This window comes from Arachis stenosperma, chromosome 7 (assembly GCF_014773155.1).
Source record: "Arachis stenosperma cultivar V10309 chromosome 7, arast.V10309.gnm1.PFL2, whole genome shotgun sequence".
NCBI classification, from domain to species: domain Eukaryota; kingdom Viridiplantae; phylum Streptophyta; class Magnoliopsida; order Fabales; family Fabaceae; genus Arachis; species Arachis stenosperma.
In genome coordinates this window covers 28,107,952-28,122,917 of record NC_080383.1, presented here as the reverse complement: position 1 = coordinate 28,122,917, position 14,966 = coordinate 28,107,952, and the positions used below count along the sequence as shown (strand labels likewise).

Genomic DNA, 14,966 nt, shown 5'->3' with positions numbered 1-14,966 from the left:
ATGAGATTTACAAGCTAGCAAACAAAGGGTCCACTAAAGCCATGTTGGCTTATCCAAATCTCATCTTTTGCCTATGCCAAGAGGCTAAGGTTCTAATCCAAGTGGAAAACTTTATTCCAGTGGAAAAACTAATCACCAAGCAGGTGATGGAGAGCTCTAAGATAGAAGACGATAACCTCAAAAGGAAGGCACCCGAGCCTTCCCAAGAGATCCCTCTAATGGAATATTGGGACCAACTAAAGGCGTCTGTAATTCACTTGTAGAGCACTTTAGATTAGCTCAGAGAGGAGCAGAAAGATCAGATTAGCATGATTTACAAACTGATCAAGGAGCAGGAGAAGCAAGGGCGTGAGCTGGAGGAGCTGAAGCGCCAAAAGCTCTCCTCTGAAGAGCCCAGTACCCCTCAAGTTGAAGAACTATGCGTCCACAGCCTGAAGAAACCAGCATCCCCCAAGCTGAAGATTATTGAGCTTCAACTCTGTGGCTATTCTAATTCCTATTTTTCATATTTCTGTTATTTTAATTCGTATGTCTCATATTTAGGTTACATGATCACGCATTAATTAAGTCTTTATTTTTATTTTTATTTTTATGTCTTTTAATTTTTAGGATTACATAAGTATTAGTAGTACTTAATTAATTTTTATTTTTCCAATTAGCTATAAATTGTTCCCCTTATCATCATTAAACATGAATAAAATAGTAGATTTTTTTAGAAGAAATAAAGATGAATAAATTTTTGAGTTTTCTAATAAAGAATAGTTAATTATTTTGACGTGGTGGCATTGCTTTAGTTTCTGAATGCATGAATAAACAGTGCATATTTGAAGTTGAATTTTATGATGCTGGCTCTTGAAAGAATGAAGAAAAAGGAAAAATATTATTGATAATCTGAAAAATATAAAAATTGATTCTTGAAGCAAGAAAAAGCAGCAAAAAGAAAAAAAAGCATGTTGCAAAAGAAAAAAAAATTATTATGCATGAATATATATATATATATAAAGAAGAAAAATCCATTACTGTCCAAAAATGCAAGAAAAGGAGGGCAGATGAAAAAGTCAGTAACCCTTTAAACCAAAAGGCAAGGGTAAAAGGATCAAGGCTTTGAGCATTAGTGGTTAGGAGGGCCTAAAGGAAACAAAATTCTAGCCTAAGTGGCTCAGACAAGCTGTCCCTAACCATGAGCTTGTGGCGTGAAGGTATCAAGTAAAAGCTTGAGACTGAGCGGTTAAAGTCGTGGTCCAAAGCAAAAAGAGTGTGCTTAAGAACTCTGGACACCTCTATCTGGGGACTCTAGCAAAGCTGAGTCACAATCTGAAAAAGTTCACCCAATTAAAGTGTTTGTGGCATTATTGTATCTGGTGGTAATACTGGAAAACAAGGTGCTTAAGGTCACGGCCAAGACTCTGAAAGCTGTGTTCAAGAATAAAAAAGAGCTGAACTAAGAGAATCAATAATATCATCTAGTTCTAAGTTCCTAAAGATGCCAGCCATTCTGATTCTCAATGGATAATGAGATGCAAAGACTATTTAGAAGCAAAAAGCTACTAAGTCCCGCTCATCTAATTGAAACTGAGCTTCATTGGAAACTCAGAGATTTATTGCATCCTAATCTTTTTTTTCATCCTATTTTATTTTTAGCTACTTGGGGACAAGCAACAGTTTAAGTTTGGTGTTGTGATGAGCAGATATTTCATATGCTTTTTGGCATAGTTTTCATATAGTTTTTAGTATGTTTTGTTTAGTTTTTGTTAAGTTTTTACAGGTTTTAGTGTTAAATTCACATTTTTGGATTCCACTTTGAGTTTGTGCATTTTTGTACCATTTCAGGTATTTTTTGGCTAAAATTGAGGAGCTGGAGCAAAAGTCTGATTCAGAGATAGAGAAAGCATTGCAGATGCTGTCCAAATCTGACCTCCTTGCACTTGGAAGAGATTTTCTAGAGCTGTAGAAGTCCACATGGAGCATTCTCAACGACTATGAAAAGTTGGCTTTCAGAGCTTTCCCTCAATGTATAATAGTTCATACTTTGTTTCGGATTAGACGGCCCAAAACTGGCGTCCAACGCCAACTTCCTACCCCCTCTCTAGCGTCCAGCGCCCAAGGAGAAGCCCAGCGTCCAAATGCCCAGAGAGGACTCCCTAGCCAGTGATTCACACCCAAAAGACCTCATAGCACGTAGATCTCATCAAAGCTCAGCCCAAACACTCACCAAGTGGGCCCTAGAAGTAGATTTTAGCACTAAAAGACTATTTTACCTTTACTAATAATTAGTTTAGTATTTAAGGGATTTTATTTATGTTATTCGAACACTTTATAACTTTTTACCATCATACACGTTTAGCATTGTATTTTACATCAGTATGAGTTTCTAAACCTCTTAGGTTGAAGGGAGGAGCCCTGCTGAGTCCTATGAATTAATAAAAGTATTACTATTTCTTCTTTGATCCGTGTTTGATCTATTTCTAAGATGTATATCCGCTCTTCAACGTGGTGAATAGGATGATTGAACAATTAGCTCTGTTCATCACACTAAGACGAACGTGCCTGACAAACACCCACGTCTACTTGTGTTCGTGTGAATACGTGACTGGAAAGCACGAGCCAACAGCTATGTTTATACATCTCTCGAACGGTTAATCCACGACTTCGTTGGGGACTTCTCAAGATACCAGTTGAGCCAAATCCGGGGAGATTAGGGTCTCCATGGTATAGGCTAGAATCCAACGAAACAGCATTCTCTGATCCGGAAGATTTGACCTTGTCTGTGGCGCTTTGAGTAGGATCACCAAGAGAATGATCTGCTAGAGCTTCACCCTTTGTCAGATTGGATGACCACGGCCAATGGCGTTCAATCTATAGCAAAGGAGATCAATGACCATATCTCATGGCATTGATCATATATAGCTTGCCATAGAAGAGATCACTCACAAGCAAAGAAGACAGTACTGCTAGAGTTAATTTAGAAAGACCAAGCAACTCCAACCCTTAACTATTCTCTTTTCATAGTTTACACAACTTCTGAGTTCTAATTACCCTATTTATTTATTCCATTTTTTTATGCAATTAAAAATAACATACCAACATCTTATATTCTTTCATCTGCCTGACTAAGACCTGCTGGATAACCATAGCTTGTTTCAAACCACAATCCTCATGGGATCGACCCTGACTTGATCAGGTATTACTTGGATGACCCAGTGCACTTGCTGGTACAGCAGTATGAAGGTGTGGGGATTCATGCTACCAGTGGACATCCAATTTGAGGTTCCAAATCAGGCGTTATAATGGACCCTGGAGCAGGCCTGGCGCTTACTTAGGCACTCAATTGCCCAGCGCCAACGATCCTGACAGCATGACCTTGTCATCTTCAAAGGAGCCCAACTTGAGTTATAAAGCTCCAAATGAGGTGATTCTAGTTGCATTAGAAAGTAGATATCCAGGGCTTTTCAACGATATATAACAGTATGGAGTGGACATTCAATTAGAGCCTCAACAACAGGTGTTGAAATGGGACCTGGAGTAGGCATGGCGCTCACTTGACCAGCGCCAGTGATCCTGACAGCATGACCTTGTCATCTTCAAAGGAGCATAACTTAAGTGGTAGAGCTCCAAATTATGTGCTTCTAGTCGAGTTGGAAACAAAGCAATTGGTATGAAATTGGGGTACAAACAATTGGCATCTTTAAAGCCCTAAAAACACCTAGCATGAAGCAACAAAGCAAGCTCTCATCAATGCTCAACGCTCGCCTCCATGCTCATTTCCACGCTCACTAGTGCAAGCGCCCAGCAACCTGGCACTTTCAATGGCACTCTGCTCCACGCTCGCCTCTAAGAGCGCCTTCGACAAGGAACACCTAGAGCAGGCCCAGCGCTCATTCCCAACGCTCAGTAGCAAGCTCCAACGCTCTCCTAGAGCATGCACGCTTATTTTCATGCTCACAATGGCGCTCACTTTGGCAAGCGCTAGCAACAAAGAAGTAGCACTCATTCTAGTGCTCTCACTCAACGCTCGGTTCTATGCTCGCACGAACAACCCCCATTCAAGCGCCAGACACACTTGAAGCATGCCACCAGCATCCAATATCGTGCACACTCGCCAGCACGCTCTCAAATCAAGCACCCAATAGAGCGCCAATACATAACCCTGGAGCGTGATTTTTGGTCCAACTTCAAGAAAGCAAAGCCCACTCATTCCGCAAAATCCAGGCCACAAGAAGCATCTAGAATAATTAATTTTTATTTCATTGTAATTTATTTTCAATTTCATTTAAGTTTGTAATTTAGGAGAGCCTATATAAAGGCCTTAGTTTCATAGCATAAAAGAGAGAGGCATTCAGAGAGTGAAGACCAATTTGAAATTCTATGAATTGGCACAGTGCCCTGGGAGTGGGTCTTCGGACCCATTCCTTCATACACTTTTCTTCTGTTCCACTTCTTTTCTTACTTTGTAATAGTTTAGTTATCAATCTTTGATTTTCATTTATGAATCTTTAATTTCCATTTTATTTATGAATATTTAATTCTCAGTTTTACTTTCATACACTTTAATTCTCTTTTGAGATTTCTTAGAGCAATAACCAACTAACCCCATCATTTGGGAAAGGAGCTATGTTGTAAGTCAAATGAATTAAAGAACTTCTTCTTCTTCTTAATCCGCTTGTTGTAGCTAAAGGGAAGCTTTTGTGCTTCATAGATCCATTCACTACCGGAAGGGGGTTTGGATCTACTTGAATCTCTATGTGAGCCTTGGAAAAGGGATCATAGGATTCAGTTTGAAGCTTCTCCCTCATAACTCTTTTGATAAACACATTCTTAGTTGGTACGTGACATATAACCTCTTTGAATTGAGATCCTAAGGGTTGTGTGGCTTATGGATTAGAAATTTGAACTTAACCTCTTCTCATGAACAATTAGATCAAGAAATTGGAAATTGATTGTGTTAAGAGAAATTGGGTTGCCAAGGAATTGGAACTCAATTATTGACAATCCACCATAGATCTACTTCATATGATTGAGAAGGAGTGAGACCCATTAATTCAAAAGGAATCAACATCTCCAATCCCCTATGTTCTCTATCTTTAATTTCTTGCACTTTACTTTCTAGTACTTTCTATTCTTTGCAATTTATTTTTTTTGCTCTTTAATTTTCCAGCACTTTACATTCTTGCCATTTACTTTCCTTGCACTTTATTGCTTTCCGTTACTTTTATGTCGTTTACATTTCCTGCTACTCATCACTCCAACTATATTTGTCTAACTAGAATAGTCAATTCACTATTGATTGCTTAATCTTTTAATCCTCGTGGGATCGACCTCACTCTTGTGAGTTTTACTACTTAATGCGACCCGATATACTTGCCGGTAGTTAATGAGGATAAATTTTTCCGTATCAACAACCCTAGCCGGAAGACCTCCGGAGGTGACAACTCTTCCTCTATTGTTCTTGGTTGCATAATTGTTGACGATGAGAAAAATGACTAGTGAGAACCTATTAATCTTCTTCGGTTCTTCCTCTCTTGTTTGCTTTTGTTCCTCCTTCTTCCTTTCTCAAAATCCACAATTTTCTATTTTTGTTAAAGAACGGTTATAGTGGACTTTGTAACCTAGAACAGTGAATAATTTTAGATTATGAACTGGATTAACTCTTTCAACATTTATTCACTCCATGTGTTCGATTAAATGCATATATATATTTGAGTTTTTGTCGTAACATATTTGAAAATCAATCATTTTTGGAGGATTAACATGTATGTAGTTTAATTCTTTATGCATTGGAAGTGTGTCCAATATGTGGTTGTTCATTGTAATTGGATGACATTGGAATTTCTTTGGATCCATAAGGTTCAAGATTTACTAATATGTTTATGGTTTCTGTAATAGTCTATCACACAAGGCTTTACGTTGCAATCATAAGTTAAAGGTGACGAGACATTACGACACCTAAATAAAAATTTATATACATAGTATTTTAAAGAATAATGATATAATTAGGAGCCTGCGAAAGAAGGACAAACAAAAGCGATAATTGTCATCACATGCGAAGTGTTACGTTAAAGATAAGAAGGCGTCGATATATCGAAACAAAAGAGAATATATATATATATATATATATATATATATATATATATATATATATATATATATATATGTAAAGGAAACAGATACAGAGATAAAATACATAAAGTACAATCTAAAGTATACAAAATATAACATGTTTCTCCAAAATACAGAGCCTCCAAGAGGAATATACAAATACATATCCAAAAATGGAGAACAATACTAGATAATTCAAAATAAATCCAAAAGTAAAATCTTCGCTTCACCAAAAGGAGTCATCCACACTCAGCGAGGAGCGTTACATCCTGTATCTGAAAAATCAACAAAATATGTCAACGGGTGAGAACCCGAAAGTTTTCGGTAGGAAAATAGTTTCAAATAGAGACTATATAAAACTACATGAACCCACTAGACAATCCTAGTCTCCAAATGCGCCAGCCTCAAGCTTAGGGTTCTACTAAATCCAAACAGGGTCAACATTCCAAACCTCAATTATACATTTACCTCTATTCTCATTCATTTTAAGTAAATCATCATTGTCTTTATTCAGTCCCAAACAATCATCATTATCAAAACCCAGTCTCAATAGTATCTGTTTGTTCTAAACATCACAGTGTACTAGTATTCATCAATCTAGTTTAGAGGTAGCAAGCACAGGTAAGAAGTTTAAACACATCCAAGAGCAATTACAACAAATATGATAATTAGCAGTTAAACAGAAGTAATCACATAGGCAAACCAAATACAACATGCACACTCAAGCAATTTCACATAGATGCATAATATGCATTCCTATCCTACTAGCCATGAGCTCACGTGTCGGTTAAACTATCAGAACTCGACACACCTGGTAATAAACCCAGATATCATCTTTCTGTTGCGTATCCCCAAGAGGCATACAATCGAGGGAGTGTGCCCTACTACCTTCTCTTGGAAGCATTCATCAGGGGAAATAAATCGAGGGATTAGTGTCCTACCACCTTCTCCTATGAGTCCATGCCATATAAATTGACAAACTAGTACCCTACCACCTTCTCCACATCTAACAAAACACAACCACAGAGAATATGGAGGAATAACTCAAGGGAGAGTACCCTACCATCTCTCCATATCCAACAAATTGTTATTAAAGAGAATGTGGGAGAACAAATCGAGGGCGAATGCCCTACCACCTTTCCCACATCTAACAATTAATAATTAAAGAGAATGCGGAGAGAATAAATTGAAAGAGAGTGCCCTACTACCTTCCCCACCTCCAACAAATCATTATTAAAGAGAATGTGGAGGAATAAATTGAGGGAGAGTGCAAACAAAGAATTCCACGGAGGGAAGAAATGCTACTCTGCCAATGTTAATTGCATACAAGCTTCTATTTTTCACTTAGATTAATACAGTAGCCGCTATGATCAGTTAGCATTAGAGTACTCCTTTTTAAATTAAAACACTCAACCAATAACGAGAATTCTTAATTAAATCAAAGGCTGCACAATTTTCTTGTAAGCTCCAAATTGCAATGTTATATGTGCAATTAATGAACTTCATCTTAGAATGTAATGGTTCAATATTCATAAGGTTGAGGTGTTGTCCTTCTGCTTACATGTATATAAATTTGATTATTCTTATATTAGTTGCACATATGAAGAAAAAGGTTATGATAATGAATTTCTTTTCTTCTACTTCATTATATCAAGATATAAATTGTAGAATTTGAGCATTTCTTACTCAAATTTAAAAAGTTTATTTGGTCTCCATAATACACTTTTTTTCTGCATAGTTTATTGAATTTCATGAGTAGATTAAGGTATATATCTTCATGCCTATCTGTATATATCATGTAGTATGGAACAGGACGACTTAGAGAAGCGTTGACGCCACTTAGTTATTTTTAGCATCTATACTTCCCGCTTATAAGATTGAACATGACTTAGAATTAGATGAAACATCAGATAACAATAAACAAAATCAAAGATTTACATTTATTACATAATCACAAAAAATAGTAACATGTAACTCGATACATCAAAACAAAAATGAACCTTTGATCTACAACACCCTGTTGTCTTAATCTACAAAATATATCTTGACAACTCAAGTCAAGAATGCCAAAATTTGTTCTATGAATGATTGGGCCTAAATGTTGATCATCGACGGGCGATTTGTTTCCTCCAGTCTGATAAACTTGGAAAGCACCTTCACATCACAAATTCATCAGATGAAGTTGGTCAGCAGGTGAGTCGTAGGAGCTACACAAATATAGCAATTGAGAGATATTATATGCACCGCTTTGTATACACTTCTCTTCAATTTGGTTTTTGAGTCAACATGCACAACAAGAATGAAAATTAGGTTCCGAGCCAACAAAACAAAGTAAAAATACTATTTACTGAGGGCACAGATTCAATGAGCTATATAAACATAAGACAGATTGTGAACCAATGGCCTCTTACAAACCAAATTAGAGGAAGCACATTTCACATTTAAGAGCTCATCTTAATAGCCTCCAAACAGAATAAGAAATGATTGACAAAATTTCAAAATTCGCATCCCATAACTAACTTTGAGGTCCATCACAAATATATCCAAAAACAGAAGACAAAAATTGCAAAAGAAAACAAATTTGTAATCTTTCCAGGAACTTAGTGTGAATATACAAACTATCATCAACATAACTACAACATCTCATATTTAATACTATAGTAAACAGTACCAGTGAAACAAAATCATAGTACTAACTTCTGAATTTACAAACATACTAAAAAATATAAACTGTAGTAACAAATAAAAAATAGAACAAAAACAGAATTAGGACATCACAAATAGAATCATAAACATAAAATTTGAAATCAGAATCGTAAAAACAAATTCCAAAATTTTATAACCTCAAACAAAAAAAAAACTTAACTAAATTCATACAAAAAAACTGAACAAAAAGATAAATGGAACAAAAGAATTGAATTAAATTAATGAAGCAAATTCATACCTAAGGTTGACGATCCATTGGAACTTTGGAAGTGCAGTGATGAAGGGAGAGATGGAGCACCACAACAGCACGACGCTGATGACGATGCTGACTTGTTAAGACCCATGTCGCCCCTGCCTGTTGAGACGACAGCGTTGGGCATTAAGAACAACGACGCTGAATGGTAATGGAACAATGCGGATGCCACAACAACGGCAGAGAGAACAACGGCGCTCCGAGGTTGAGAACGAACGATGCAAAGAGAGAGGCTAAGAACAACACTAGGAGAGGGACTGAGAAATTATTGCTGGGCTGGACGACGACGGCAGAAATCCAGAGAAGAGTAGAGGTGGTGGTGGTGGTGGTTCTGTGTATAGAGAGGAGAGTACAGTGGGTTTAGAATAAAAAAAATTAGAAATGTTCAAAATGAATTTTTAAAATATTTATATTATATGTAAAAAATTAATAATTATTATTAAACCCCTATATGAAGTCATATTTAAAACTATTACTTGTGCATATCACAAAAGCTCATCTGAGTATGCTTATTAAAGACAAACCCCACTATATTAAGTACATACATCACTTCGATCTATGCACTCAAAATTCCTTTCTTTAACAATACTAAAATGATAATTTGCCGAATTATGATATCTTAATTATGAGAAGAGTATAACAACCCTACAAAATTATAAATTGAGAAGAATGTCATGATTATTGAGAGAAAATATTTTCTCTTATTTTTAATCATTTTAACAAGTCAAAATTTGTTGAACCACGTGAGGAGTTTGTACTCCTTCAACTTGCTCTACTAGGGTTTATCCCAAAACAGAATTCTTGTGCCGTCTAGGTTAATGTTTGATTTTTGTCAATATCTTCTTTAATCCTTTGTTTATTCCCTTCTTTTTTCCTTCCTTTTAATTCGCCATGAGAGTTCTTTCATGAAATTGTGGTGGTTTGGAAAAATCCATGACAGTTCATAACCTTAAAGAGATGTGTCAATCTCATTCCCTCGAGATTGTGTTTCTATGTGAAACAAAAAATCAATCTTATCTGGTGGAAAGTAAGTTGAGATCTTGTCATTTTACAATTGGAGGATTGTTAGTTTGACGGGTACAACTGGTGGATTAGCTTTAGCATGGAAGGAGGGCACAAGATTCTTGTTGAAAAAGAGTTTTTCATAGCTGCTAAGGTAACTGATTCTGCTTTAAATTGTTCTTGGGGATTGATTAGGGTACATTTAAAAAGCTTGGATGGGATCTGGTCTACCCAATACACAGAACTTTCCTCTTTTGTATAGTGGTTCTTTGAAAAAGTTGTAATTATAGGTGATTTTAATGCTATAATGAGCCTCGATGAGAAGGAAGGGGGTTAAAATCAGCTTCATCTATTTCTGAATTTGTGAATTTTAATGATGGCGGTGGATTGAAGAACTTTTGTATGATTAAGAGAAAGTTCACCTGGACTAATAGGCAACGAGGACAGGACCAGATCAGGGAGAGGCTTGACCGTGCACTTGCAAACGGTGAGCGGATGGATTGTTTTCCATCAGCCTCGCTGTCTCGACTTGCAGAAAATAGTTCAGAAAATGTGTCTATCCTCCTTGATACAAATCCGGTCATGGAAAAATCTAAACGGAGGTTTAAATTTCAGGAGAGATAGTGTGGTTTAGAAGAAATTCAGGTAATTATCATTGAAGCTTGGAAGGAATGGGTGGAAGGATCAACAACAATGTTTGTTTTGGCTCAAAAATTGAAGCATTGTAGGCACCGTATTGTTCAATGGCAGCAACAGAATAAATCTAATTCAAAGAATATTGGTGAACTCACATCTCAGGTTGAAATTCTCAGAGAGGAGGGTATTACAGGGGGAGAACAGGTTGAAGCCTTGGAAAATAAACTAGAGGATGCTTACTTTATATTGGAAAATTGAAGCTATTGGAGGAAAGCTATCGAGTGAAATGGCTGTTAAATTAGATATGAGCAAAGCTTATGATCGTGTTGTGTGACATTTTCTTTGGTTCATTTTGGAGAAGCTAGGATTTGAATCTAGGTGGATGGTGCGCAAAATTAGAACACACACAACTTTACCGACAAGTGCACCGGGTCATTGATGAGCGGATAATTTGTACGCTTTTTGGCATTGTTTTTAGTATGTTTTTAGTATATTTAGTTGAGTTTTTAGTATATTTTTAGTAGTTTTTAGTTAAAATTTACTTTTCTGGACTTTACTATGAGTTTGTGTGTTTTTCTGTGATTTCAGGTATTTTCTGGCTGAAATTGAGGGACCTGAGCAAAAATCTGATTCAGAGACTGAAAAGGACTGCAGATGCTGTTGGATTCTGACCTCCCTGCACTCGAAGTGGATTTTCTGGAGCTACAGAAGTCCAATTGGCGCGCTCTCAACGGCGTTGGAAAGTAGACATCCTGGGCTTTCCAGAAATATATGATAATCCATACTTTTCCCAAGATTTGATGGCCCAAACCGGCGTTCAAAGTCACCTTCAGAATTCCCAGCGTTAAACGCCGGAACTGGCACCAAAATGGGAGTTAAACGCCCAAACTGGCACAAAAGCTGGCGTTTAACTTCAAGAAGAGTCTCTACACGAAAATACTTCAATGCTCAGCCCAAGCACACACCAAGTGGGCCCAGAAGTGGATTTTTATGTCATTTACTCATCTTTGTAATTCTTAAGCTAATAGTTTCCTATAAATAGGACCTTTTACTATTGTATTTTAATCTTTTGATCACTTTAGATCTCTAGATCATCTTGGGACGTCTAGTTCTTAGATCATTGGGGGCTGGCCTCACGGCCATGCCTAGACCTTGTTCTTATGTATTTTCAACGGTGGAGTTTCTACACACCATAGATTAAGGTGTGGAGCTCTGCTGTACCTCGAGTATTAATGCAATTACTATTGTTCTTCTATTCAATTCAGCTTGTTCTTATTCCAAGATATTTATTTGCACTCAAGAACATGATGAATGTGATGATTATGTGACGCTCATCATCATTCTCACTTATGAACGAGTGACTGACAACCACTTCTGTTCTACAAGCAAACAAGGCTCTAATGTTTATCTCTTGGGTTCTTTAACCAGAATCTTCGTGGTATAAGCTAGAATTGATGGCGGTATTCAAGAGAATCCGGAAGGTCTAAACCTTGTCTGTGGTATTCTGAGTAGGATTCAATGATTGAATGACTGTGACGAGCTTCAAACTCGCGATTGTGGGGCGTTAGTGACAGACGCAAAAGAATCACTGGATTCTATTCCGACATGATCGAGAACCGACAGCTGGATAGCCGTGCCGTGACAGGGTGCGTTGAACATTTCCACTGAGAGGATGGGAGGTAGCCACTGACAACGGTGAAACCCTTGCATACAGCTTGCCATGGAAAGGAGTAAGAAGGATTGGATGAAGACAGTAGGAAAGCAGAGAGACGGAAGGGACAAAGCATCTCCATTCGCTTATCTGAAGTTCTCACCAATGAATTGCATAAGTATCTCTATCTTTATCTTTATGTTTTATTCATATATCACCCATACCCATTTGAGTCTGTCTGACTAAGATTTACAAGGTGACCATAGCTTGCTTCATACCAACAATCTCCGTGGGATCGACCCTTACTCGCGTAAGGTTTATTACTTGGACGACCCAGTGCACTTGCTGGTTAGTTGTGCGAAGTTGTGTTTATGCCATGGTATTGAGCACCAAGTTTTTGGGGCCATTACTAGGGATTATTTGAGTTGTAGTGATCACAATTTCGTGCACCAAGTTTTTGGCGCCATTGCCGGGGATTGTTTCGAGTATGGACAACTGACGGTTCATCTTGTTGCTTAGATTAGGTATTTTTCAGAGTTCTTAAGAATGAATTCTAGTGTTTCAAGGTGATGTTCTTATCATCACCAAAGCTGATTGATTCTCATCAATTTAGCTCTTGAATGCAATGTTTTGCTGAAGCTTGGCTATCCATGTCTAATTCCTTTAGACTAAAGCTTTAGACTAACATTGCATGATTCCTGGAATTCTCATTAAGAATTTTGATACCTTTATTTTCTTTTCCACTTAATTTTCGAAAAAATCCAAAAAAATTACAAAATCATGAAAACCAAAAATATTCTCATGTTTCTTGTTGAGTCCAGTGTCTCATTTTAAGTTTGGTGTCTTGCATGCATTGTTTATTTGATCTTGGTTCTATTTTCAAATCAATAGTACAGGGAACTGAAGATTCAGAACATGCAGCAGAGGAATTACACAGAAAAAGCTGGGCGTTCAAAATGCCCAGTGAAGAAGGACAGACTGGCGTTTAAACGCCAGCCAGGGTACCTGGTTGGGCGTTTAACGCCCAAAAAGGTAGTGCATTGGGCGTTAAACGCCAGAATGTGCACCATTCTGGGCGTTTAACGCCAGGATGGCACAAGAGGGAAGATTCTGTTTTTAATTCAGATTTTTTTCAAGTTTTCAAAGTTTTTCAAAATCAAATCTTTTTCAAATCATATCTTTTCAATCAAATCTTTTTCAAAATCAATTTCTTTCCTTTTTCAAAAATACTTGCTATCAATTAATGATTTGATTCAACATTTCAAGTATGTTGCCTTTTCTGTTGAGAGAGGTTTAATGTTTGAATCATATCTTTTCTTGTTAGGCAAGTCATTAATTTTTAAAATCAAATCCTTTTTTTTAAATTGTTTTCAAATCATATCTTTTCAATCATATCTTTTTAAAACCATAACTTTTCAACCATATCTTTTTAATCACATCTTTTTCAAAAAAGTTTTCAATCATATCTTCTTCAAAATCTTTTTCAAAATGTTTTTTAAAATCTTTTTAATTAATTTTCGAAAAATCTCTTCCCCTCTTCTCACATCCTTCTATTTATGGAGTATCACTCCTCCTCAATGCACAATTCGAACTCTATCTCACTAAGTTCGAATTCTTCTACCTCTTTCTTCTATTTTTCTGTTCCTCTGACACCTCAAGGAATCTCTATACTGTGACATAGAGGATTCCATATTTTCTTGTTCTCTTCTCTTTCATATGAGCAGGAGCAAAGACAAAAGCATTCTTGTTGAGGCTGACCCTGAACCTGAAAGGACCTTGAAGCGAAAGCTAAGAGAAGCTAAGGCACAACTCTCTGTAGAGGACCTAACAGACATTTTCAAACAAGAAGAACCCATGGCAGCCGAAAACAACAACAATAATGCAAGGAAGGTGCTAGGTGACTTTACTGCACCTACTCCCGACTTCTATGGGAGAAGCATCTCTATCCCTGCCATTGGAGCAAACAACTTTGAGCTTAAGCCTCAATTAGTTTCTCTAATGCAACAGAATTGCAAGTTCCATGGACTTCCATTGGAAGATCCTCATCAGTTTTTAGCTGAATTCTTGCAAATCTGTGACACTGTCAAGACTAATGGGGTTGACCCTGAGGTCTACAGACTTATGCTATTCCCTTTTGCTGTAAGAGACAGAGCTAGGACATGGTTGGACTCACAACCTAAAGAAAGCCTGAACTCTTGGGAAAAGCTAGTCAATGCCTTCTTGGCAAAGTTCTTTCCACCTCAAAAATTGAGTAAGCTTAGAGTGGAAGTCCAAACCTTCAGACAGAAGGATGGAGAATCCCTCTATGAAGCTTGGGAAAGATACAAACAATTGATCAGAAAGTGTCCCTCTGACATGCTTTCAGAATAGAGCATCATAGGTATTTTCTATGATGGTCTCTCTGAACTATCCAAGATATCTTTGGATAGCTCTGCTGGAGGATCTCTTCATTTGAAGAAGACGCCTGCAGAAGCTCAAGAGCTAATTGAAATAGTTGCAAATAACCAATTCATGTACACTTCTGAAAGGAATCCTGTGACCAATGGGACAAATCAGAAGAAAGGAGTTCTTGAGATTGATACTTTGAATGCCATATTGGCTCAGAACAAAATATTGACTCAG

The 14,966-nt window shown here is 37.1% G+C and overlaps 1 non-coding gene across 1 annotated transcript; it reads right to left on the bottom strand.

The window, feature by feature from the left end:
* Nucleotides 1-14,597: 14,597 nt before the first annotated feature.
* LOC130942661 (small nucleolar RNA R71) lies at nt 14,598-14,705 on the bottom strand. Its single transcript, XR_009071225.1, has one exon. It is a non-coding gene; the product is annotated as a small nucleolar RNA R71 (small nucleolar RNA).
* Between the last annotated feature and the right edge of the window lie 261 nt (nt 14,706-14,966).